This window comes from Colobus angolensis, unplaced genomic scaffold (genome assembly GCF_000951035.1).
Source record: "Colobus angolensis palliatus isolate OR3802 unplaced genomic scaffold, Cang.pa_1.0 Scaffold136, whole genome shotgun sequence".
Lineage (NCBI taxonomy): Eukaryota > Metazoa > Chordata > Mammalia > Primates > Cercopithecidae > Colobus > Colobus angolensis.
In genome coordinates, this window is record NW_012114444.1 from 272467 (window position 1) to 299155 (window position 26689).

The 26689-nt window shown below is 51.8% G+C and overlaps 1 protein-coding gene across 3 annotated transcripts in view; it reads right to left on the bottom strand.

Moving 5' to 3' along the window:
• The window catches only part of MYT1 (myelin transcription factor 1), an 86457-nt gene that overhangs the window by 52906 nt on the left and 6862 nt on the right, over nt 1-26689 (bottom strand). Inside the window, exons 1-2 of one of the 3 annotated variants that reach the window (XM_011934416.1) lie at nt 20947-21212; nt 895-995 (exon numbers count right to left, since the gene is read on the bottom strand). The gene's annotated coding sequence lies outside the window, so the exon portion shown is untranslated. Of the gene's footprint in view, nt 1-894; nt 996-2787; nt 2798-20946; nt 21213-26689 lie in introns of those variants that run through there. The other 2 variants (XM_011934418.1, XM_011934417.1) reach the window with 2 other exon arrangements.

Sequence of the window (26689 nt, forward strand, 5' to 3'; positions counted from 1 at the left end):
ATTGGTGGGAAGTTCTAGAATTAGAGGGTTGGTGGTGGAGAACAGTGGCTGTAAGCACATGTGATATCACAGTTTGGGAGTGTCCCCGAGGGGAGATCTTATATCCTGGGAAGGTACAAGAAGGGCATGCACCATCTGCCTCCCCTTAGGAAGATCGAAATAAAACAAGGCCAACAGACCTCATAAGTTCCTGCCAGCAATCTCTGCTGTCAGATCCTGTAGGGATTCTCAGCCTGCCCAGGTAAAAACAGGGTGAATAGGGAACAGTTGCTCAGGCACAACACAGAGCCCAGATGTGATCATACCTCAAAGCAGGGAAGTGAGACTCTGGGGTCATATTTTCTTTTTGGTGGTTTTTGTTTGTTTGCTTGCTTGCTTGCTTGCTTGTTTTTTGAGATGGAGTCTTGCTCTGTCACCCAGGCTGGAGTGCAGTGGCACAATCTTGGGTCACTGCAACCTCTGCCTCCCAGGTTCAAGCAATTCTCCTGTCTCAGCCTCCCGAGTAGCTGGAACTACAGCCCGGCTAATTTTTGTATTTTTAGTAAAGACGGGGTTTCACCATGTTGGCCAGGCTGGTCTGGAACTCTTGACCTCAAGTGATTCACCTGCCTCAGCCTCCCAAGGTGCTGGGATTACAGGTGTGAGCCACCGCGCCCAGCCTGGGGTCACATTTTAGTTTTGATCTACTCAGAGTCGTCGTTTTTCTTCCCTTAATTCTAAAGTGACCAGATCATTGCTGATCCTAGTCCCGATTTATCCTTCGCCTAACCTGGACTCTGGGGAGGATCAGACCCAAAGTCGTCTCCATGCTTCATGCCTGCAGCCAAAGAGAGGCTTTCTGCAGGCAGCCATGGGGTGGGGCCCCAGGACAGGGGCTGCCCTCTCATGCCTCACCTTGCAGCGTCTGCCAAGAAGGTGTCTTGAGGTCCTGCAGCTGCTGGCCTTGCCTCCGTGTGTCCACCTCTGATTTAGCAGCTCACCCCGGAACTCATTTTCTGAGGGTTTAAAAAGGCACAAGGTCAGAAAAGGAAAGCTTGGTGGGTGCCAGCCATGCTGGCTCAAGGGGAGAAAGTGAGAAACTTGGGGCACTTTTTTAAACATCATATATTCAACCCCCATTTCCTGGAATCCACCGGATAAACAGACAAAGTCATGGCTCCATGGCTGTTTCAGGGACAAGAGACAACTTCTCTCTGACTCGGGAGCCTCCTTGGAGTCTTCCAGCATCTACAGTCCTCTGCACCATTGTCCCAGCTCTGGTACTGTTTCATGGAACATGCCTTGGGTAGGTGTTGGTTCCCACTGACAACCACGCCCACCAAAGATTGCTGGGACAAGGCAGCTGAAACCCACCTTGAGAAAAGTTGGCATTTCACCAACCTTGACAATGAGCTGACTAATGAGTAACTATTCGCCTTACAACTAGATCCTTCTTCCCCTCAAAAGAATGCACGGTACATATGCATTTGAAAAAGAAGATTGTTTTGCACGACTTCTCTGGAGCCTATTGATTCAAGAAAGTGAGACCCACCCATGGTCTCAAATCAGCTTTGCCTCCCGCAGGATCCCAGGGGCCTCAGCATGCTCTTTGCCCTGGTTTCCAGCATCTTTTCTCACCCTGTGTTTCTGCCTCTCTCCAGGGCAATGCCTCCAGTTAATATTTAATTCCTCAATAAATTCCCACGTCTAAGCAGAGGCTGAATGCATCAGCTGGACACGACAAAGAAATGCCTTGTGTACCTATTCCCTGCACGGCACTCCCCGTTTCCATGACAACCTGCTTTCTACATAACTGCAGCATTTCAAAGGAAGGTCATTAAGTAACCAACAATAAAAACAGGAAATGAAGATTCTTGCATTGTGCTCTGGCTTCGCCTTGGAAGTGAGTTTGGATTCTGCCGCAGGCACACTATTCCCATCCATTTTCTTTCTTTTCCTCATGTTTTTGAGGTGCATCCCCAAATGCAATTTTTCTCTAGGATTCTGGCCACTCCTGGCCCCAGGCAGCCCTGTGGCTGTGGCCACAGCATCCTCTTCTTATCTGGAAATGCTTCCATGCCAGTAAAGGGCTTCGGATTACCTTCCGGAGCAGAAACACAGAGGAAAGCCGATTTGGCCGTCAAGGAGACAACATAACACAAAGTCTTCAAAGGAATGAATAAAACCACTCAGATTTGGCACCTACTCCTCTGTGCCTCCCCTCATGGAGCTGTAAGTCAGTCCCTGAGACGACAGGGCTCCCACTGCATGCTCCGGTGCCTGGACCAGTGAGGAGGGAGCTGCGGGAGTTTCCCCATAACCCAAGACCTCTAGGCCCCCGGGTTCCATCTGCCACTGGCCATCTGCACTGAGCCAGTGTGAGGTGCCTCTAACTGGGACCCAGCCTGCCCACCAGGTAATCCAGTTCTCAACTCTGTGAGAGGGATGTGGGGTATCGGGAGGAAAAACACATTGGAAGATTCCGTAAGTGAACCAACAGGAATCATGCCAGCCGGGGAGAGTGCTTCACACTTTGAAGATGGGGCATGGGGTTCTCCGTGTGTCTCTTTTTTTATGGTGACAACAGAAGCTGAGAGATAAGGCCCCAAAGTGCACAGGGCTCACTTTCTGAGTATCTATCCCAGGAGACAAGATGCCGCAGAAACCTGCTTACTGGGCTGATTGGCAAGGCTCAAGCAGAATTTCTTGTTACCGTTAACGTATGTAAATATCCAAGACAACTGGGGCCCGTCTGGCTGACAGCTGGAGGGAAGGACACAGGTCTGTGTGTTCCAGAGAAGACGCTGCCTCTCCCCAGTGCAACTCCCCGAGTTCTGCTCTGAGTCTCTCCTGCTTCTCAGAGAAGCCACATGGACATGAACTGCAAGAGTCTCTGCAAAGGGACCTCCAGTTTTGTTCAATTGGAGATAACCAGCTCACTGGGGCTTCTCCACCCACACACACACATGGGAGTCTGGAAATAAAGCCCTGCGGAATTCCTCGTTGCCCACAGGCTTACACTCCTGTCCCTGGGTCAGTCAGCCCTGGGCTCTGAAGTCCTGACCCCTGAGGCCCCACATCTACTTAGGCAAAGCACTAGGATCCCGGGGATCAACCGCTGCTCCAAAGAGCCACTCCTGCCTCCCTGAGGCAGCAAAGCCACCGAGCTTCTCTGGGCAAAAGAGCAGAATGGCACCTGGTGAAACCCCTGGGATACAGAGCACACAAATAATCAAAGTACATACCCTCAAGCTTAGAACCTCCTTTATGAGGACCCGAGGACCCGGCTCAACCTTGACAGAATTTAGCCTCCCTTTTCCAGGAAATGTCTTGGCAGCAAATGACAATCACTACTAGAAGCCCAGTAAGGTATGCCAGTTCTTCTCCTGTGGCCCTCTTGTCCCCTCCTGGGGCCTGTGTACGGCCAAGCCCTGCCCCATGGGCTCAGTAGGCTCCACCCCAGACAACGCTCTCCTGTCTGCAGGCTCTTGCGCAATCAGCATCCCTGGCAGCACATTAAGCCCCCATGCACCAAAACAACATGCCGGGGCCACGTGCTAAAGGAAAACTCTCCACAGAAATGTGGAGGGGTTCCATAAAGATGCCCCTTCCTTCCAGGAGTCATGCTGCTCCATGCACACTCTGTGGTAGGAACAGGAACAAGGGTCCCCAGAGCTCACACAGGGCACTGCCGCCAACTCAGACCTGACCAGCAGGTCCCTACCCTCTCTGAGACTTCAGTTCTTCACCCATAAAGTGAGAGGGAAAGAATTATTTGGAGATGGAGAGACACGCACGGACAAGCCTGCAAGTGAACCCAAGAGGATGTCAGCACTGCTGCCATCACTGTGGACTTTCTTGTCGGGAATCTGAAGTGAAGTGGAGGTTTTCATCCAGATGAGCCTGTTCTCTTGGGTTATTAAGTTTCTCGTGAGTTAATCAGAATCCCTGCTCGTCCATGCAAATGGGAAACGGAACATCAGAGACTGCAACATCCTGAGCATGGCACCCAGAGGGCAGCACTGGCTGGGACCCCTCTCTAGGGACCTGACGTCTTTGCACCTGGAGTCCTGCCTGCTCAAGGTCACCCCATATCTGTCCCCACAGTGGCCCCAGACTCACTTTTGTGGAGCTCCGGTGGGCAGAAAAACTCAGTAAACAAACAGGGCCTGCTCAGCTGAGACCGATGCACACGGGTCCAGAGGAGAGGGAACCGCCCCTCATTGGCCGGAGACCCCAGCACAGGCCAGGGAGATGTGCAGAGCTGAGCTGCAGCTCCTGTCTGTCCCTCTCCTAACGAAGCCCTCTTTTTCCAACTCAGCATCACTACAAACCAGAGACCAGCCTGACCCAGGCCCCAGATGGACATTTCCACTGAGAGCCAATACTCTGTTGGGTTCTTCCCAGGCAGTGCTGCTGGCCTACCCCAAGGTTTCCTCCTGTGGTCATGGCAAGGAGAGCCCCCTTGTCCCAGAGCTAACACCCCAGCTGCCTGCTGACCCACTGCCAGCACACACTACCTCCTGGCACGCACAACCCCATGGGGGACCCCACACGGGTGACCATGGCTGCTTTCATGCTGGCTGGGTGGCCTGGAATCTGGCCTGAACCCACTGCCCCCATGGTGTATCCCCTGTGGTGGTTAGCTCTGATCCACTCCAGCCCTGGCAACCCGACCCCCTTCCACTGTGCAAAACCTCCCCACTCTGAAAACAAGAACAAAATAACAGGAAGGCTGAGTGAGAGGCCAGGTGGTAAGTGTGGAAAGCCAAATGTTTCAGTCTTCACTAGGTTTTGCATCTCTGGTGACTAGAGCTGCCTTTGGGGCCAGGAGCTGTTACTGCCTGCCCCTCAGTATGCAAAGAGGGGAATGGTAGTCGCTTGAGAGGAGCCCACACCTCCATTCTCCCATGCACCCCCTCAGCCCTCCTCCAGCTCCGGCAAAGGAGGTGGGGTCTTGCCTCTCTGCTGGGCCGGCTTGTCCCTCTGGACTTTATTCTACCTCCTTCTCACTGTCAATTAAAGTTCCCAGGAAGATCAGCTCTTCCCTCCATTCCTCAGGAATACTGAAACGCTCTTTCCAACTCTTCAACAGGCTTGAGGCATCCATGTTTAAAAAAGACAGTCTCTCTTGACCGCACGTCCCTGCCCGGCTCCCTCTCCATCTCCTCCTGCTTCATAACTACACATCTTGCTGACTCTTCCTCACTCCCCACCACAGTTGGCCTCCACCCACATCTCTCTACTGAAACAACAGGCGGCTACTTGTTCACAGGGCATGTGAGGGTCCACGAGGCATCACTGCAGTGCGTGTCTGTCCCTCCTTCTGTGGCAAACACTCACCCCCGACCTTGTCGGTCACCTGTACAGGCGCCTCCTGGCCACCCAGCCACCCCATGTCAGATGCCCTCTCCTTTTTGCTTCCTCTCTGCCCACAATATCTGCTTCTTATGGGACTTGGGGTTTTCCTCTTCCCCTCTTCAGTCATCAGCTCCTAAGCCAGAACCTTGAGGGTCATCCTTAGCCCCAAATCCTGCCAATGTTATTTTCTAAATCTCACCAGAATCTGACCATTTCTGACCTCTCCAGCTGTGTTGTTTTGTTCTGTTTGCAAAAACTGACAAACTCATTCTAAAATTCATACGGCAATTCAAGAAATATTGACTAGCCAAAACAATTTTGAAAAAGAGAAAAGTTGGAAGACATACTACACGATTTCCAGACTTACTACAAAGCTGCAGTAATCAAGGCAATGTGCTACTAGCATGAGGGCAGCATATAGATAAGTGGCACAGAATTGAGAGTCCAGAAGTAACCCCCTCTACTGATAATCAATGGATTTTTGACAATGGCACAAAAACAATTTAATGGGAAAAAACTGGTCTTTTCAACAAATGCACTAGGACAACTAGATATCAAAAAAAAATGAAGTTGGAACCCTCTCAAAAATTAACTCACACTGGATCACATATCTAAATGTAAGAACCAAAACTCTTAGAAAACACAGGGGTAAATCCTTCTGACTTTGGGTTAAGCAATGGTTTCTTAGCTATGACAACAAAACTACAAGCCATTAAAGAAAAAAAGTAATATAATGGACTTCAACAAGGTTCAAAACTTTTGTAGTTAAAATAACACTGATGGCCAGGCACGGTGGCTCACACCTGCAATCCAAATACTTTGGGAAGCCAAAGCAGGCAGATCACTTAAGGTCAGGAATTCAAGACTGGCCTGGCCAACATGGTAAAGCCCCATTTCTACCGAAAATGCAAAATTAACCGGGTGTGGTGGTGTGTGCCTGTAGTCCCAGCTACTTGGGAGGCTGAGGCAGGAGAATCACTTGAAACTGGGAGGCGGAGGTTGCAGTGAGCCAAGATTATGCTACTGCACTCCTGCCTGGGTGACAGAGTGAGACTCCGTCTCAAAACTAACTAACTGGCCAGGCGCGGTGGCTCAAGCCTGTAATCCCAGCACTTTGGGAGGCTGAGACGGGCAGATCACGAGGTCAGGAGATCGAGACCATCCTGGCTAACACGGTGAAACCCCGTCTCTACTAAAAATATACAAAAAACTAGCCAGGCATGGTGGCAGACGCCCGTAGTCCCAGCTACTCGGGAGGCTGAGGCAGGAGAATGGCGTAAACCCGGGAGGCGGAGCTTGCAGTGAGCCAAGATCAGGCCACTGCACTCCGGCCTGGGCAACAGAGTGAGACTCCATCTCAAAAAAAAAAAAAAAAAAAACTAACTAACCAACTAAATAAATAAATAAATAACACTGTCAATAAGGTGAAAAGACAACCCAAAGACTGGGAGAAAATATTTGCAAATCATGTATCTGATAAAGAGCTTGTATTCGGAATAAAGAACTCTAATAACTCATAATAAGATAAATAACCCGATTCTAAAATGAGCAGAGGATTTGAATAGACATTTCTCCAAAGATAACATGGAAATGGCCAATAAGCATATGAAGAGATGCCCAACAGCTAGTAATCCAGGAAATGCAAATCAAAACCACACTCAGATACCATTGCACTAAAATGACTGTAATTTTAAAGATAAACAGATAGTAACAAGTGTTGGCGAGAACCCTCATAGAATGCTGATGGGAATGTAAAATAGCACAATTGCTTGGAAAACGGCATGGCAGTTACTCAAAATGTTAAATATAGAGTTATATGACTCAGGAATTCCACTCTAGATATTTGCCCAAAAGAAATAAAAACATATGTCCACATAAAGACTTGTACACAAGTATTTATAGCAGCTTTACTCCTACTAGCCAAAAAGTGGAAAAATCCAAATGTCCATCAACTACTGACTGGGTGATATGAAATACAGTGGCACTGTCTTTGGCAACAAAAAGGAAGGAAATTGCTTATACTCGCAATGATGTGGGTGAATCTCAGAAACATCGTGTTCAGTGAAAGAGGCCAGGGTCAAAAGACCACGTACTGAACAATTCCATATTTATGAAATGTCCAGAACAGGCAAATTCATAGAGATAGAAAGTAGATTCGTGGTTGCCTAGGACTGGTGGAGGAGAAAATGGAGAATGACTGTGAATGGGCATGGGGTTTCTTTCTGGGGTGATCAAAACAGTCTAAAATTGAGCTGTGACGATAGATGCACAACCCTACACATATGCTAAAACCATTGAGTTGTATACTTTTAATAGGTGAATGCTGTGATGTGCAAATCACATTCCAATAAAGCTGTTTTTAAACAGTGCCATGTGGACGGTCAGTGAGACACTCCGGGGACTCTTGCTTAGGGCAGGAGGTCCCAGCAAGTCCCCCTTGGTTCTCCAGACTGGGTTCTGTGAGCCTGTGTCCTGGGCCAGCCTCTGGACCACTGCACCTCAACCCCAAGCTGGACCACCTTGGATACCTGTCACTCCTTGCTCCTGGGTCCAGGGATACAGCAGGAGAACGGGTCATGCGAGTGACCTGAGACAGGCCATGGAGGTCAGAGTGAAGCTCTTGGGTCTACTTCACCCTCCCACTCCCCAGAGCAGTCAGAGCTGTATTCATTCAACAAGGCCAAAGGAAGGCGACCTGCCTCTGTGCAGCCAGGAGGCGTCGTGACCAGCACAAGCTCACCTCCCACCTTGGCCAGTGCTATGTCAGGATGTGTCAGCAGCTATCCATGCAGCTGAGCCGATGGCCAGGGCCGATCCCACCTGGTAGCTAACCCAGTAGCAACAGCCCCCCATTCTGCCTGTGCGTGCACGTTGGCTGGGCCTGCCACGTCCTGGGACACTGTGGTTGCTCCAGCTGCCACTTCCCTGGAGAGGGCAGGCCTTCTTAGCTTTCATCATACCTCATGCAGAGTGAAACTGAAAAGAAGCTAGGCCCCGGGTCGAGTATAAACTTACATATTGCCATTCGAAAGCAAAAAAAAAAAACAAAAACAAAACAAAACAAAAAATACCTTTTTCCTACTTCTCCTCTCAATTCCCTATTTATCCCCTTCTTGCTGCTACTTGGGTTTAAATTAAAGCCTTGGTTAGAATAAAAATTTAGAAACAATTTAAGGCCCGCACGGAACCAGTCACAGGTCACAGTAGACTCCTGGGGGGACCACAGCCCAGGATTCCGCTCTCTAGACCCAAAGAGCCTCTGACACCCAAGGTGACACCCCTGAGGTCCAGGGGGAGGTAAGGCCCTAGGAGGCAAACAGACTCACATCCATGTCAAATGGCTCCTGGAGGAGGCAGCAGCAGAACTAGGTCCAGCATCTGTCTCTCAGAGTTCGAAGCGAGGTCCCCGCCCCAGTCTGAGGACTGCCAGGGTGCTCAAACACAGCTGTTCTGGACCTTTCCTGGCCTGCGGGAGGAACCTGCACCGGGTAAGCAAATAAATGTCTCAGGAGGCTCCTTCAGGGTCCCTCGACCAACAGTGTGGGTAGCGGTTAGAGCAGGAACAAGGACAGACACATGTGGACAGGGCAGATACGGCCCAGCCCAGACAGTGACAGGAGGACTTGTTCAGGAAGGTTTCATACCATTGTGTCTATCTGCCCCAACTTGGAAATACATTGTAAAACCAAGATGAAAAATTCAATAGAAGACTTGGGAGACAGAGTCAAAGAAATATACTAGAAAAGAGAACAAAAGGACAAAGAGATATAGGAGAGACAGAGGAAACACCGAGTGAGGTCTGACACCTGATTTGGGAGTTCCAGAAAGAAATAATTAAGAAAATGGGAAGGAAAAGCATAAGTTAAAAAAAAAAAAAATTCCCCAGAACTAAAGGAAATTATATTTTTAGATTAAAAGGCCCATTAAGTGTCCATAACAGTGAATAAAAAAAGACCCACATCCAACCAAGCCCAGCACTATCAAATTTTAAAACACCAGGAATAGAAAACAGACCCTAAAAGCTTTTAAAGGGGGAAAAAGTTACAAATGAAACAATAACTGGAACAGGATCGCATTGCTTAGGAGCAGTGGGATGTTCACAGACAGCAGAGAAAGGCTCTTTCCGATTTTAAGGGAGTTGACATTCAAACTTCAGGGCATACCCTCTAGGCCCAGACAAAACATTGATCATGGGAAGCAGTAGAATAAAAAAAATCCAGATATGCACAGTCTCAAAAACTGCGCACTGAACACTGAGTAAGGGGAGTGAGGCCAGGGTGGTGCCTGCGGCAGGAGTGGGTGATCATTATCTACAAGAAAAACAAACCACAAAATCTTGTATGAGATATAACACTGGTAAATACTGCTTGGTCCAGCAGTGAAACGTTGAAGATAATGGAAGATAACGCTCAGTGCTACAAAGGAAGCTAGTTCTGGGGCCACAGGGAGGCCAACCAGCCCATTATACTCGGGATCGTCCTGTCCCACACCTCATGAACCCCACAGTCCTGGGCAACCGACCAGTGAGGCTCCCTAGCACCAGAGCCCTTCCAGGGGAGAAGGTGTCCCCACCAAGGCCTAAAACAGAGGGTGGGGCTGTCCTGTGGAGAGCCAGGGGGTTGGCCTGCAAAGAGGGGCTCAGTAAGGGGTCAGCACGTGTGTGGGGTGTGGAGGGCGCTGGTATGGGGAAAGAGGTGGATCAAAGAAGTACACATATTACAGATAACGGAAACCAGCCTTCTCATTGTTGGAAGAGCAAGCTATGCCTGTGGAAAGGCAGAACTTCGGAATGAACGCTGTGTGGGAACTGGAATCAGCGGTTATCAACGCGAACTGTTGTTTTTCAACATACATCGATAGATGGAGAAATACAGACCTAGGTGAAAAAGGGTGTGTGTGTAGCATGTGTGTGTAACTGTGTGTGTGGCATGTGTGTGTAACTGTGTATAGCATGTGTGTAACCGTGTGTAGTATGTGCGTAGTATGGATGTGCGTAACTGTGTGTGTAGTGTGTGTGTAGCATGTGTGTAACTGTGTGTAGCACGTGTAGCATGTGTGTAGTGTGTGTGTAGCGTTGTGTGGCATGTGTAACCGTGTGTCTCGCATGTGTGTGTAACTGTGTGTGTGGCGTGTAACTGTGTGTGTGGCATGTGTGCGTAACTGTGTATACCATTGTGTAACTGTGTGTAGCGTGTGTGTAGCATGTATGTGTGTAACTGTGTGTAGTGTGTGCGTGTAGCATGTGTGTATAACTGTGTGTGGCGTGTGTGTAACTGTGTGTAGCGTGTGTATAGCATGTATGTGTGTAACTGTGTGTAGCATGTATGTGTGTGTACACACGTGCATCTTCCCAGCCGTGTCCACTAGAGGCACAACACCCAGGTCTCAGGCTAAGCACCACTTTCTAATAAAAGGAACCAGAGTTCCAGGCCCCAAGCAAGAAAGGCAAGAACAAGGAAGGACAGTGGAGCTGGACTGAGGCTATGGAAGCCTCTGTCCTGAGCTTCCACTGGTCAATCAGGGACAATCTGAGCATCAAAAGAAGGCTTTAGCCCATGGGATAAAACAGGAAATAATGAGTCTGTAGAGACATTCATCAAAATTTAAGTGATGGTTTGTTGAGGATGGAGGTATTTCCAGAGTTTCAAAGTACCTTCCCCCCAAATATTTATGAACTGCAAAGGGAAAATGACTGGCATTTCCCTCCGGCATAGAGGTGCCGGGATGCCCCAGCGACTCCAGTGACCAAGTCAACATCATTAGTTCAGGGACAAATCAGCGTCAGGCGAAGGGAGAACCTCCCACTCGGGTGTCCCTGCATAACCCAAGTCCAACCACGGGCAACGCTGGACAAACCCACGCCGAAGGGCATTCCACCAACGACGGCTCAGCGCCTTCCAAAAGCACGAGGTCGTGAAAGACGGGGACTGACGACGACTTCGGACGAACGAGACGCCAGGACCACGCACAACCGCGATCCGAACCCACTCCCGAACGGGTCTGAGGGCCAGGTGGCTGTGAGGGTGGGGCTGCAGCAGGGGACACCCACGTGTCCTGGCGATGGCCTCCCATCAGCAACACACCCTCAACCCCTCAGGAGAAACAGCTGGGCCCATCACTTGAAACATTTCTGTGGCTTTGAGATTGTTTCAAAATGTAGTTTTGAAAATAATGAGGATGGGGGATTGTGATTTAAGTAGCCAGTGGTCAGCGGAGGCCTCTGTGAGAAGAGAAGCTGGGACCAAGGAGGATCCTGAGATGCCTGGTCCGGGCAGGACGCTCCACCTCCCTCTGTCCCAGGACTGCTGCTGGAAGACCCTAAAGTCCTTGATGTACTCGGCCTGCTTCCAAAGCTGGCTGAACAGGTGCAGGCCCCAGCCCCACCCAGGGTTTCTCTCGGGGATGGCCGGCTCTGTTCCTGGGGGCCTCTGGGAAAGCCCAGGGGACCAGGCACCTGGGAAAGTCTGACAAGCTTGGACATTTCCATAAAGAAGGTGGAACCCATGCCCTAGAAACGACGGGTCCTATGGGGCTGAGAGGAAGGCGGAACAGGACTCCCTCAGCCCACACTGGACCCCCCCCCCCGCATTTGCCCCAGCCCCGTCTTTCCCAGCAGCAGGTCCAAAACAGCCCCACTAGCTCCGGAGAGGGGTGCCCTCTTGTCCCGGCCCCCGAGTGCCTCTTCCACTCCACACCCTGGAGGGCCACAGTCGCAGGGGCTTCTGCTCCAGGTTTGGGGCACCTGGAGGAAACGCTGGCGAGAAACACAAATGGGACCAAGGGGGAAATGAGGGCACGTTTTGCTCTTTTTCTTTCCTTTTTTTTTTTTTAATCTCTGGAATCCAGAGAGAAGTAAAATGAAGACTTGCTGAGTGGCGCAAAGGCAGACCAGCTTTTGCTGAGTTTAGGTGAAAATGAGAGAAGGGAGAGGTGGGGGCAGGGAGTTGGCAATTCTATAGCTTTGCACATTTCTCTCATTATTTCGCTTCTAAATCAGCCTCGCTGGTACTTTCTCTATTCAATAAAAGCCAAATGCAAGCCATGTCCTCTAATCTCTCCAACAGCAGCTCACTGCTGAGAAAATAATACAGATGTAACTTCCAGCATCATACACTTTCTTTTCCATTTATATGCAAATAGTGACCTTTCACCCAGGCTGTCTCAAAGAAGTGTTTCCTTAAAAATGCAAATAGCATGTTGCAGGCAGTTACTGTGACTGAGTCTTTCTTATATTATTATCATTATTTCTTTTAACCTTACCAACGCTGTAAAAACAACAGCTAAACTGCTCTGCAGTAATAATGACTTTCCAACCAAATCACAGGACCGGCTCTCCAGGCGGCCTGTCATCCCCGGCTGCCAACAGGGGAGGCGGTGCGCTGGGAGGGACACCAACAGTGTCACATCCATCCCTCCCGGGGTGCCTGGGAGAGCTGTTCAGCCATGTGACCAGGCCTCACACCCAGGCCGGGTGCCCGGAACCCAGGCGGCACCAAGCAAACCACTCCACACTGCTCCATGCAGACATACGCAGGGTTTTCCTTCTGGGGCAAGAACACCCTCAGCTCCAAGTGGGGTTCAACCCTGTGACCCCAGTCCACCACATTCGCCCCACACCCAGGACAAGGAACCCAGAGGGGGGACCTCCAGAAATAGGTGGCTCCCAAGAGCCCACCCAGAGCAACAGGAACGATGCTACAGGAGGAGAGGCCAGGGAGCGGGGAATGGACACAACTATAGGCACTGGGGTAAGGGGCTCCCTCCTGCTCCCCTGACCATCTCTCCTGACTAGGCCAGGCCACAGGCTGGGGAGAAGCCCACAGGACACCCACACTATCAGCCGCACCTGCCCACCAGCCCACCTCTGTCTGTGGCTGCTGCCTCCAAGGGCTGCTTGAGGCCTGACCCACCCACGGTGCTCAGGAGGGGAGGGAAGCTGGCCAGGCTGACCCATGGGCCTTGCCTCACTAGGCCACCATCAGAGACACTTTTCCAGATCAGGCACAACTGGACTCACCTGCCTGAATCCTGCGGTATGGGAAGGGGGAGAACACGGAGGAAACAAAGGCAGTAAGAAGGGGCTGCGATGGAAACAGGCCTGGCCCAACAGGCATTCCAGACGCAAGATAAGAATTAAGAGGGTATGAGGCCAGGCATGGTGGCTCAAGCCTGTAATCCTAACACTTTGGGAGGCCAAGGCGGATGGATCACTTGAGGGCGGGAGTTAAAGACCAGCCTGGCCAACATGGTGAAACCCCATCTCCAATAAAGATACAAGAATTAGCCAGGTGTGGTGGCACAAGCCTGTAATCTCAGCTACTCAGAGGCCGAGGCAGGAGAATTGCTGAACCCAGTAGGCGGAGGCTGCAGTGAGCCAAGATCACGCCACTGCCCTCCAGCCTGGGCAACAGGGTGAGACTCCATCTTTAAAAAGAAAAAGAAAAAGAGGGTATGGCCAGAGCCAGTAGGGCTGGGTTTGGGGGCGTCTTCCCCACGGATCTTTGGGAACTCCCCAGAAGACACATCGGCCTCGCAGGATCAAGAGGTCCCGCCCTGGAATTCTGCTCCAGCATTTTCGTTCCTCTGTCCCAGCAATTTTTCTCAGAACCGTTCAGCTTTCCAGCCCAAAAAGAGAAGAAACTGCCATCTCCTTCTTCCTTAAAACCACATTTTACTGAGGCCTTACTCCCACTAGGACGGGCATCCCACATTCCCTTTCGGGTCTGCCCACACCCTGGCCCATCCCCAGTTCAGAAAGGAGAGGGCCCCAGGGAAGCTCCGGGCCTTCACAACAGTTCTGTTTTCCTTCTCCAACCCCAGGCTCTCCCACCGCAGGACTCCTGCCCAAATTCCTGTTTGGGTCGGGTGAGCCCAGGCAGCTGCTCTCTGGTGGCTTCAACTGCAGCCCCAGCTCCAGGGCTCAGAGGTCCTTCTGCTGCTTTTCAGGCTTAGAAAAATTGTGGGGGGCGAGGGGATGTGTATGCTAATTTCCCAGCCTGGATGGACAGTGGTCAGTAAACGACAGCCAACACAGAACACATCTGGGGAAAACAAAGACTTTACAGACACCAGAGGCTGCCTGGCCTCTGAGTGCCTGGGCAGGAAGTGGGTGGCCAGCAGGAGGGGCTGGCAGGGGGAGAACTCACCAGGTCCAGGAGGTCCCAAGGCCATCAGAGGGCTCTCCAGGAAGAGGAACTGGACTCTAACTCTTGTATCAAAGTGGGTTTGGGTTCCTCCAGATGCCAGAGGTGTAGGGAGTCAGCCAAGCACAAAGGCTCAGACCCTGGGGATGAAGGGAGCTCCACATCCAGTAGCAGTTTCTGACTTAGAAGCTGCATCTGCGATTTGCAGCCAGACAAGCCCAGGTCACCAGGTGGATGACGCTCCACAGGGAAGAGGTGTAGGGCCCAGAGTCCTGGAGCTGATTCCCCGAGACAGGCTCCAGGCAGCCTGCTAGGGACTGAAGAGCCACTTTGTTTTTCCCGTCTGGCTGATGCACCTAGGAAGTAGACTCCCTGCTTACAGGACTTACTGCTGGATGAGGAAAGGCAGTAAGCTCCCAGCACCTCATAACTCTTAAAAATTGGGCAAATTTAGGTGGGCACAGTGGCTCACGCCTGTAACACCAGCACTTTGGGAGGCTGAGGCAGGCAGATCACCTGAGGTGAGGAGTTCGAGACCAGCCTGGTCAACATGGCAAAACCCCATCTCTACTAAAAAAAAAAAAAATGCAAAAATTAGCCAGGCATGGTGGCACACACCTGCAGTCCCAGCTACTCAGGAGGCTGAGGCAGACAGAATTGCTTGAACCTGGAGGCAGAGGTTGCAGCCAAGATGGCGCCACTGCACTCCAGCCTGGGTGACAGAGCAAGATGCCATCTCAAAAAAAAAAAAAAAAAAAAAAATTGGGCCAATTTGTCTGTGTGTGCCATGGGGAGGGAACAAACACCTCACAGCCAACCCACTTTGATGCGTTGGTGACATGGCTGGGTCATGGCTCACCAAGGCTAGGGTTGGGCATGGCCTTCGTGGAAATAACATGAGGAAGCACAAAACTCTAAATAAGCCAGCCAAAACAAAATCAGACCACTAAAGAAAAAAAAATGACTGTAAGAGGTATCTCTTTAATGTGCATTCATAGTCTAACATTTTATCTGGGCAGACATGATCTCAAATAACCAGAAGGCAGGGCTCAACCTCAAGAAGGAACAGAGTGGAGGAAAAATTCAGAACCACTCGATTGAGCATTTAAGCAGCTTTTCTTCCCAACACAAGTCTCCTTCCAACCTCAAAGCCAAAATGTGGATCCTCCCCTGGTCCAGACTAGCTTTGAAAACTCCATGTGCCGTGTGGACAAGGGGGGGCCCTAGGCAAGATTGGGGTGTCCTCCTCAGGCCCAGCAGGTCCTAGACTTGGGGTGCACCCCTTGGGCCCAGCTGCCCCAGACTTGGGGTGCTTTCCTCAGGCCCGGCACCCCCAGAGGTGGTTGCCTGCAGGCTCTCCCGGAAGGCAAGCAGGGACACTACATCCGGAGAGCGGGATTTCAAATGTGAGACACGTGAGAGTAAAGGTAAGTAAAGGAAGGCACAGGGGTGGCATCTGTACTAAGCCTTGAAAGAGAAGCAAAAATTCAACTGCAGGAGATGAAGGGAGATAGGGAGGCATGTTAGGGAATCTTGGGTAACAACCCAGTTTGGGACGGAGAATAAGGTTGGAGGGCAGGCTGGGGACAGGCTCTAGATGTCTCCCAGGCGGTGAGGAAGAGACACCAGGGCAGTAAGGGTCATACTGTGGTCTTGGGCACTGGGAAGCTCAGAGCCTGACGAGCAAGTGTTCGGTCGGCAGTAACTGGGCAGGCCGCGTTGAACCATCCCTGGGATCCCCGGGACGGTAGATACCCTGGGAAAGTCAGAGCCGAGAGGAAACTTGTCCCCCAGATCTAAGTTTTGTGAAGAATGGGCAGCACCTTCAGTAGGAGCCACTTGGCTGCCGACAGAGCACGACTGCTAAAGCTGTTTGATTTTCAGAATTCAGAAAGCTCTGTAGGTGTGAAGACCCAAGTTGAGTTTCGACAAGCTCAGCAGGGTGCACACAGGGATTGGGACGCGGCTCACTGGGAGGCCACCCCAGGCACCTGCTGTTGTCAGTTTGTGGTCCGAGAGTCTCAGGGACCTTCTAGGGCCTTCTAAAGCAGGCCCTGGGGCACATGGAGCCTCCAAGCTCCCACTCAGGCAGGGTAGGTCAGCCACTGGCCGCTCTGAGGGTCCCTGAGCTGGGGAGACGTGGAGGGGTCCCCCAGGACCAGGTGAGAGGCTCTAACCGCCCTGACCCAGGGCCCCCTCTTCGCACACCCCTCCTCTGATGTGTGGACTGCAGGCAGCAAAATGGGAAAAAAAGCAGAGGACCCAGATGGCTCCTGCCCCAGCCCTCAGACCACTGCTGAACACGATGGAGGTGTGAAGCCAGGCGTGAGAGAGAGGTGGGGCCAGCAAGCTCATCTGTCAGCAGCTCAGGCCATATGGTGCCTCCACTTTTCCTCCCCGGCATCTAGGTCCCAAGTGCTCACCCCCACCTTGCCTGGCCACCCTGACTCATGCAGAGCGCTGCAGCCTACTTCCTGAGGACCGTCCACCCTGCACCCTCCTGGCACGGGCCACACTCCCAGGCCACGGTCCCAAACAAACCCCAACGCACAGTGAACGTATCCAATGGACTCCGAGCAACTCCAGGACAAACCACACACTCAGTTGCCTGAGCACAAAGTCACCCTCTTGAAGGCTGGGGCTGCTGAGTGGAGGCTCCCGGTGCTGCAGGACGAGGGATGGCAGGAGGGCCACAGACACCCATAGCTGTGGGGACATCCTCTCCCCTCTGCAAGGCCTGGACTCCAATCCTCGCCAAGGCAGATGTACTCAGCCAGGGCAGATTAAAGCATCCTGAGTTGCTTTCATTCCCGATTAAAATCACATTGCATTTTTTAAGTGCAAATTGTAAAATAAATTTTAAAAAAAAGGATGAAGTGATGGGTGAAACCAATCTTCCCACAAGGAAAGCTCCTAATGGCATTAACCATGGGGAGAAAAGACTACGCTTGTATCGGGTTGGTTCCACCAATGCTGAAGATAAACAGGAAGACATTTTCAAACTATGCTTTCCACTTGCAAGTATCCATTAATCTCTTCTCTCTGAAGCAGGCTCCATGGAAGCCTGAGATCAAAAACATTTTAATTCAGGTGAAATTCCTCTGGCTTATTTTTGTTTTGAGTTTTTTAAAGTGACGTTTGGGGAAATTTTGTCTGAAAGACAGAAAAATCCTGGGAACCTCAAGAGGCCATGAAAGCACATTCCACCCCAAGGCCCCCAGCAAACACTCTGGGCTGGACAGTGGGCTGCCCCCAGTGGGGTTGTCCCGAAGCAGGGGTGGGTCCCGTGGTCTCCAAGGAGCAGAAAGCCCGCAGGGGAGCAGCACAGCAGCCACTGCTCTCTTCTCTTCTGGGAAACACGGCATTTCTCCGTCTGACTAATCTAATGATGCTGGTTCCCAAAGACCATTTTCCTGTAAACTCACACCACAAAATTCCTGTTAAAATTACATCGTAGACAACTAACTTCTGGTTTATTCATGAGTGAGTTCACAAGGAAAACGCAGAGGGGGAGGATCTAAGATGAGGCGGATGGGAGAGAGGAAGAAGGAGAAGCCCCCCCAGTCCCCCGCAGGCCCCGGCTCCACTCTCCCGCCCAGCTTCCTGCAAGAGAAGAGGCAACAAAAGAGGGGCTCTGAGATGTGTCTTCCAGCACTGGGACAGGCAGAGCATCCACTCCACTCTCCAGGATGCCTGAGTAAAATGAAAGTCTGGCTGACCATCCAGTGCCTGCCTGCCCACAGTACCAGGTGACGGCCAGCAGCCCCCACACCCCACAGCTAACCCCCGACCCCTGCTCCAGCTGGGTCAGTCCTCTACCTCCTCATCCACTCCAGGCCTGGTGCTGGCCAAAGTGTTCTGGTTGTTCCTGGTCTCATCCCCACCCTGAGCCCCGACAGAGGGACTGGGTGGCCCCAAGCCCTGCTCAGTCTTTTCCAAAGTAGACGTGCCTTTTGCACGGAGTCCATCCAGGAAGAGCTCAGCCCCCACCAGCCTGCCCACCGCCACCAAGCAGCTGCTAGAGGCCCCAGGTTTCTCTCTGGCACTTTGTCAGTTTTCAGGAACCTCTCCTGCTCTCTCTGCACAGCACTGGGTTGTGCAAACTGGCCTTCCAAGCGGCCCAGCCATCACCAGACTGAGCAGCACCCGGAAGGTGGTTAGTCAGGCCTCTGACCCCTGTCTCCCCAATGCAGAGTGGTGCTGGTCTCCTCTGCCCCCTACACCACCACAAATGTCATTGTCTGCACATTCAGTGACCCCAGGCCAGAAAGGAAGGGAGTGAGTCTCTGGGCAGCACCAGGGAGAGCACCCACCACGTCCATAGCCAGGGGACAGGCCAAGCGCCAGCCACCATCCAGGCTGTCTGTGGAGCCAGCACTGCCGTTGGTCAGCTGCCAGAGCTGCCCAGCGTGCACCCCCATGGCCGCATACCCTCTGCCAGCCTCTCCCTGACATCTCTGGGCACTAACAGAGCTTCCAAGTAGAGGCTGCTGCAACCCCCAGACCAGAGCGACTTTGCATCCCACATGGCTAGAAGGGGTCATCTCAGAGAGTTTTTCCCGCTCACACACCTGGGACATCCAAGGCAGTGGGTGATCACTGCCTTTGCCAGAATCTACCAATGGGGGGGCCAGAGCTTTGGCTCCGAACAACTGAGGCCACCTCCAGAGCTGTGAGCAATGACTGAGGGTCACACCAGCCCCCGAGTGGCACTTTGGACAGAAGCAGCCCCCCTGCCTTGGGTAAGCTCCCAGGCCCTCGGGCTGCTCCAGAGTGGAAAGGTCTCTTTGTCCAACTCTCCATGGCTCCTGCACAGGCTGCTGGATCTGAAAACACCCCTGTGAAGTCCGTCACCGTCCAGGTGCCCAGGGGGTTGGGGGGCCCCTGTAGGAGTCTCAGTCTCTACAGAACAGAAGAATCCAGAAAGCTGCCTCCTTCTCTTTGAAAACAAACTGCCCTCTAAGCCCTGACCCAGCCTCCTCTGCACAAGGAACAGCTACCCAGGGAGACAGGGCAGGGTCCTGCCCCCACTGGTAGCAGCACCCTGGCTGGTGCCACAGGACTCCAATCCCTGTTCTCTTACTCTTTTGTTTACTGTTAATTAACAGGGCCATATGGAAGGAGGCGATAATCACAGCCAAGGACCAATGGGAGGGGAGCCCTGGGTGGCAGGGAGCCTGGGGGCCAAGGGGAGCCTCCCTCAGTCAGCCCTGGGTGAGGACACAGCACCCCCACTCCCCAGGCCACAGTGAGGCCAAGGCAGGTGCTGCCAGCACCTCAGAGGAGACAGAGCCAAGCGGGCCCCCCAAGCCTGCCCCAACGTCCCTGCCACATTTTGTGCACTCAGCCACTGGCGTTAGAGGTGTCCTCGGGTTTCTGTGATTAAAAAAAAAAAAACAAAAAAACTACAAGGGCAAAATTCTCCACCTCCCTCTCCCGAAAGGATAATTATAATCATCGCTGTCATTATCATCGTTATCGTGACAGGACCCAACCCGCCTGCAGCCACAGAAACCCCGCACCACCGCAGATGTTTTGTTTCCAAAATTAAACACCCAACTTTACCAGCCAATGATGGCCACTGACTCAAAGGTGATGCTGAGACAAGCAAAGCCCCTGGTGACTCAGAGGAGCAGTGAGAGCCCACCACTCCAGCACAAAGCCACCAGCATTTGTTTATTTTCCTGGTTTGTGAATTCGATGGACAGAACCAAAGTCCACGGCCCCAAAACTACAGACAATGGCATTAAGGTGTTCAACGCCTAAACCAACTTCTTAGCTAACCCTGATTTTTAGTTTTAAATACAAAAATCCAGTTACACTACCACCATAGCCAACAACACTCCACAGCCTCACGGACACGCAGCGAGAAAAGGGGCTGAGAAGCGGCCGATATTTACTTCTGCACGTCTGCCCCACAAACGCATGCACCCTAGATATTGATCCTTAAGTTGAGAAATGCGTGACATGCAGACAAAACGTTCACGTGAGCCCCTCTACTCAGTACCTTGGGTGGGGGTCACACGTGACACGCCCCAGACTCTGAGACCCTGCTTCAGAGGGGTCAGTGCCCTCCCCAGGTATGGAGCTGCTGGGTCCCACGGCCACAGACATATCCGTTGTTCCTCTTTCAGAAATGCGCATAAAGTTTCTTGTTTTGATATGCACTCCCCCTCCCCTAATGTCTCCTCTGTCAGACGCACAACATGTCCCTGGAATCTCAGAGGAGCAGGAACAACAGAGAGGCAGGAGAAAAACAGCACACGGCAGGCCAGGGAGGAGAAGAAAGCCCCGTCCTCCAGAGCAGTTTCAAAAAGCCATCCTCAGACCTGCTTTCCCTGCAAAGAGAGCCTTCATCTTAGAAATTAACTCTGTCCGCGCACCCTCTCCCTGTCTCTGTCCAAGAGGAAAAGCCAAGCATTGGGTATCTGCCTTTGTCAGAAAGAACGTAACATTGACTTACCTTTCCCCACCGCTATTGTCTGTCCTCCTTCAAAATGACATCACGGAAAGCAATCATGAAATTTACATGGGGGGTGCAGGGTGGACTGGGGGAGGAGAGGGAAGGCAGCTGCCTCCCGTGCAGCGGTCACATGTGGGGAAGCCTGCGTGCGGGTTTCAATTAAATATCTTCTCCCCTTAGTGTGCGAACTCCTAAGCCAGCTAAAGGCGACGTCTCATTTACTTAATGACTGCTCTCATTAGCAGCGGTGGCACGGGCTGGCGGAGGAGGCTCCTTTGTAAATACGCTACCCATGAACCCTTGGGGCTCCAATATATCTGTTTACTCTCTGAGGTGAAATAAATTTACAGTATAGCATCAGAAAGATGGATCTGCTGAACTGGGGGTGAGAGGCGTCCCAGGCCGGTGGAGCCCTGTCCCCTGCTCTGAGCCTCGGCCAACAGAAGGTGCCTACATTTACCCACCCTGATTCATAATCAATGTGCAGCATGATTGAGTTTTTTGAAAAAGCAAAACACACAAAAGGGCAGAGAGCATTACAACCACCACATTCACCCCCCTCTGCTTCCTCTGCCAGTGGTTCAGTCCAATAATTCCTAATAGCAGCAACCGGAATGACAGATGCCCGGGGTTAGCATGGCTACAGCGAAAGTACTTGACAATATTTATTGGTGGTTAGGAATATGACCTACCGTCATAAAGAACGGGCTGCAGAATTTATTACTCAGATGAACCAGGAATATTACATACTGGCTCATCTGCATATTCAAGTACCCGTGACTTAAATGGATACGTATTTTTTAACGGCATAAAAGGTAACTATAGCCACAGACCAAAACACAAAGTCATGCATACAAAGAATAGATCAGGAAAAGACATTTTTCTGTGGTCACACTTTCCCTTTCACTTTAATTTTTACAATAATAAAAACCTTCCCAAAGAGAACTCAGGGATGCCTGAGGCATGGGTATCCCACCCCCTAAAAAGACTAAGTTTATTCCAACCAGAGCGAAGCACACTGCCCAAGTTTTCTGCTCTTTTTCTGATTCTTTTACAAATGGCCTGAAAGGAGCTATCCAATGAAAATCAGGAAGAGAAAAATCCATAACACACACAATAGAAGTGCCCACCCACTCTCCACGCAGCCTGGCTGTCTGCCTTCTCATCTGCCAGTTTGTGGTGTTTTTTTTTTCCCACATTCAGGGATAAATGTAGGAATTTCTTAAGTAAGAGTACTCAAGGGCCAGAGTATTCTTGTTTGCAGCCCAAATCTCCTTCTTGTACTGATAAATCAGGCAAACAATTGTCCATTATCATAATCAGAATGTTAGAAACAAAACTGTGAAGACTCAATGTGAGACACCTGCAAAGATGCTGCCATCCAAGGCCAGCTGGAGAACAAGAAAATTCACGTCTCAGAAGTTCAGTGCAGAGATTTCAACAGACAGTAAACATCATTTCTTGGTAAATTATGCGAGAACACAATACCCCAATTAATTAGCACCAAAGGGCTCGGGCCACCAAAAGTGTGAATGCGGCAGAACTGAAACATTTAGCTCTCTCTAAGAGACCATGTTTTGAAAATCTTAGTGGCTTATTTTTAACATACAGTTTGTGCTTTACACATTACATACAAACCAATAAGCTTCACCCCAAAGGCAAGTATCTTAGGTTCTTGTACACACACGTTATCCTCAACAAATAAAACACAAAATGCACACAGAGCAATTGTTTAGATTGAGCACAAGGAAATAAATGCAAGCCTGCACTGGTCAAACTGAGGATGAAATATTAATTAGTCAAATGAGAAGAGTCTGAGGTTTCCACAATGACTGCCTACCATTTTTAAATTCTGTCATAAACTTATATCCATCAGTACAAAAGGACACAGTCGGCTGAGAGTACTCCTGAAAAGCCGTTTCTATCTCCTCTGGACATGCTGTGAGTGCCAGGATGTCTTCCATCCCGAACCTTCGGCATTCAGAAATTCTATTAAACTCTTATCGGCAGGCTGCAGGCTCCGGGCAGGCTTGCGGGCCATTGTTCCATGATGAAGATAGAATCAAAGGGAGGGCCGTTGCTGAATCAGCCTTATTTCCCAACAACACCCAAGGTTTCATGAAAGCGACTTAATTCAGACATGCAGCAGTCACACCGAAGAAACCACAACGAAGCAGAGGTGGCAGCAGGGAGAAATCAACCTGTACAACACGGGCTTCGTGAGGCCCAAGAGTGTTTTCAGGTAATAGACATTATATTTGTGAAAACCTAAGTCTTTCGGCATTTCTCACTTCCCCTTTTGCACAATCACAGGCCTCCTGAGGTGCGGCGCTCTGGTGGTCGCGAATGGGCCCCCAGACCCTCTGTGCGCTGCTCAGAGTGTGCCTGGAAACTTTTACGACTGGTGCCTGCTGGCAGGACCTGGAGGGCCCTGGGAGCTCCCGCCGGGAGGTTAAAGTGGCATGAGCAGTTCAGAAGAGGAGTTGTGGTGAGTGAAGGTTCGCGCTCTTTACCTGACACGTCAGGAGAACAAAGGAGTCCAGGGGAAAGAGCAGGGCCGAAAAGGGGCCGCCGCCCTTCAGCGCCTGGGAGGGAGCCTGAGCGGTGGGTGGATCCGAAGTCTGATCAGCACTTCGGACAGCGCTCTCCCCCCCCCTCCCCAGAGCGCCTCCGTCTTTGTTCTCCGCACAGGGAAGCTTCTGAGCTCGCACCAGTTTTCAGCCATTGCCAAACTCGGGGCTCCGGGCTGAAACAGAGAATTCCAAACCCCAGCAGACCTCTGCTTGTAAGCGACAACAGCAAGGTACAGTCTTAAACTTATTTTCTTAGAGAGGGTGAAAATTTGTCAGGACTTTTTGAAATCATATTTTCTCTTCCATAACTAAGCATGGGGTTAGTTCCTTTGGGTTTTATTTCATAAAAACCTGTGGGAAACTCACATGTGACTTTTTCATAATACGTTTAGAAAGATCCACCAGGAAATAACTCCTGTCTGATTGGTGGGTCCTCAGACTCCACACGGGGAGGGAAAGGGGAGATTTGCAAAACCAAACTTGTGCCGCGGCCGCACTCACTGAGAAAGTGCTTTGTGTGAGTGGGGGAGCAGGCTTAATGATCGCTTAGCTGGTAAGATCATTTCAAATAAAGTGTAATTACTTGTGCAAATCTGCACACAGGCATTCCAAGTGTCAGTTCATTTGCTTCATAAAAACTCTTTCAAGTAATTTTGGTCTAAACTTTCTGCATCTGTAATTGGCACCACCTTCTCCGGTGACCAGCTGGGGGTGAGGGTTTTCTTGTTTCTTTCTGAAAGCTTCCCCGCAGATGGGCGCCTGCCTTAATGCTGCAGACGACAATTAGGGCCGTTGTGTGAGGCCGAGATGGTGAGCATTAATATTGTATAGAACAGCTGAGGGCGGGGGTGCTGCCCCAGGCCGGCCCTGGCAGATGGAGCAAACAAAACCGGGATCCACTCTCCGCCACACTCGGGGCTGACTTTGTGTTTCTGTCTCACACTCACGCAGACACTCACAAACGTTTGGCATCCAGTTTGTGAGACCCTCACACACACATGCACACTCACACACCTGCACTCACGCACAGCAACTTTGAGTGTGATGAGGACACGAGCAGCGGCAGCCCCGGCCAAAGCCCCTTAGCTACAGTTAAGTCCCAGGGGACATCTGCCACACACAAATTCTCTCTGCCACCTTCTCACAGCGCCTTGCTGCCAGGCCAAGGGCTCCTGACACCCACCAGCTATATGGCCTGCTAGGCAGATCTGGGCAGGTAAATCACCAGAAAGAAGGCCTGGCTGGCCTCTGCACACACCCTGCCCACCACTCTCCAACCTCCAACCTTCTGCAGGGCAGCGTTCACAGGGCTCTGTGCCGTCAGCACTTCTGCAAGCCACAGGATCCGCTAGAAGAGGAGGTGGCCGTTTCCCCAGGGGCCCTGGCCATTGTTCAGGAGGGAGCATGTCTGTCACCTCCTCGGCTGCCCAGAAAAGAGCACTGAGCACTGATGGGGGGACACACACAGCTAATTAGTCCCTTTGGCATCTTCGCAGAAACTTGTGAACAGACCAGGGAGGGATGCGAGGGGCTGGGGGTGGTACGCACCCAGGAAGATCCCGCAGAGTGTCATCCTGGCCGGGAGGTGCACCTTCTCTCTGGGAACACACGTCACTTCATGCTGGAAAAAGTTGCTGCACAAACTTGTGTCCCGGGGCCCTGGGGAGACCCCACTGCATCCAGCCAATCAAGACCAGGGAGCAGATAATCACAAATTGATACCCCGGCTGCCTGCCAATGAGACTCTCTTCTCCACACAATGGGCTCAGGCCCCAGACAATCTCTCCCCCACCCCGCAGGGCTAGGGAAGGGGAGTGAGGAGAGGCAGAGACACAGGGCTTCCCACACAGTAATGGACTCACAGTGAGGGAGGGGAGGGACTGTCAGACCAGGTCCAGAACGAAACCTGGTGGGGAACCAGCCAGGATGGGTGCGTGGGGTCAGGTCTGGCTCCCCACAACCCAATCACTGGCTGTTGAGAGGGCAGGCCCCTGAGGGCCCTCAGCTGCCGTGGTTGACTCCCCACCACCAGGTGCCAGGAAGAAGCTATGGTGGGAGGTGCCGGGGGAGGGGCACTGCAGAAGTCAAGACTCCCTGGGCAACCTCAGGCCCTGCAGGCAGAGGCTGGGGTGAGCAGGAAGGAAAGAGCAGGGAGAGAGGGCTGCCCAGAGGGACCCGGATCTTCCAGCGGCCAGAGCCACAGGGTAGGGAAGGGCAGGGTGTGTGGATGGGGGTGAAGGTGCGCACTGCAGAGGCCTCTTCCGGAATGATTCCTCGTCCCTCAAACTGGGTCCACAACCTTTAACGGCCCACAGGGGCCCTTTGAAACGATGAACTTGGCCACAGCATCGAGCCTGGCTGTCCTCTGGGCTTTCCCTGACGCCGAGGGAAGCTTCCACCACCCCAGGCAGCTCAGGGTCACCTCCTCATCCACAGGTGCTGCAGGTGTCTGTCCCTGCAGGGGACAGGTGGAGGCCCAGGTGATGCTGGCTTCCTTCTCCCAACACGTGGCCAAGTCCAGGCTAGTCTCTTCCATCCAGGGCAGCATTGAGGGGGAGATCTGAAGTATGGAGGGTTCAAACCTTTGGAGGAGGCAGATCTGGACTGACCCCTGACCGGTCCCTCCCAGCTGGGTGGCCAAGAGCAAAATGTTTAACATTTACATCTTCGGTGAGGCCTGTGGTGAGCGCTACTGGGTGGTAAAGGGTGTCCCAAGGGAAGCAACGAATTGCACTTGAATTGGGACACCCCTCAAGGAATGAGTCGGGTTGCTGAGGGTCTGGGTGAGGTCGGGACAGAGACCACAGGAGACTCCAGGGCTGACCAGAGCCATGAGGTGAGTGGCAGCACCCCCTGAGGGAGAGGCCGAAGAAGGGCAGATTTGTGGGAATTGCTGGCTCTGCTGGGATGTCTGAGCGCCTGTTAGTCACCAGGTGACACTGTCAACAAGGGTGTCAGTATGGAGGCTGAGGCTCACGGCAGCGATTGGGCTGGAAATAAACGGTGAGTCATCTTGTTTAGAGGAGAGAACAGTGAGGGGGTGAATGTGCTCAGAGGCTGGTGAGCATGCAGGGGAAGCAGGAGGGAGCAGGTGGGTGCAGGTGGGATAGGTGGGAGGTCAGGAGGGGCAGGTAGGGGTGGGGAGACAGGTGGGGCAGGTGGAGGTAGGC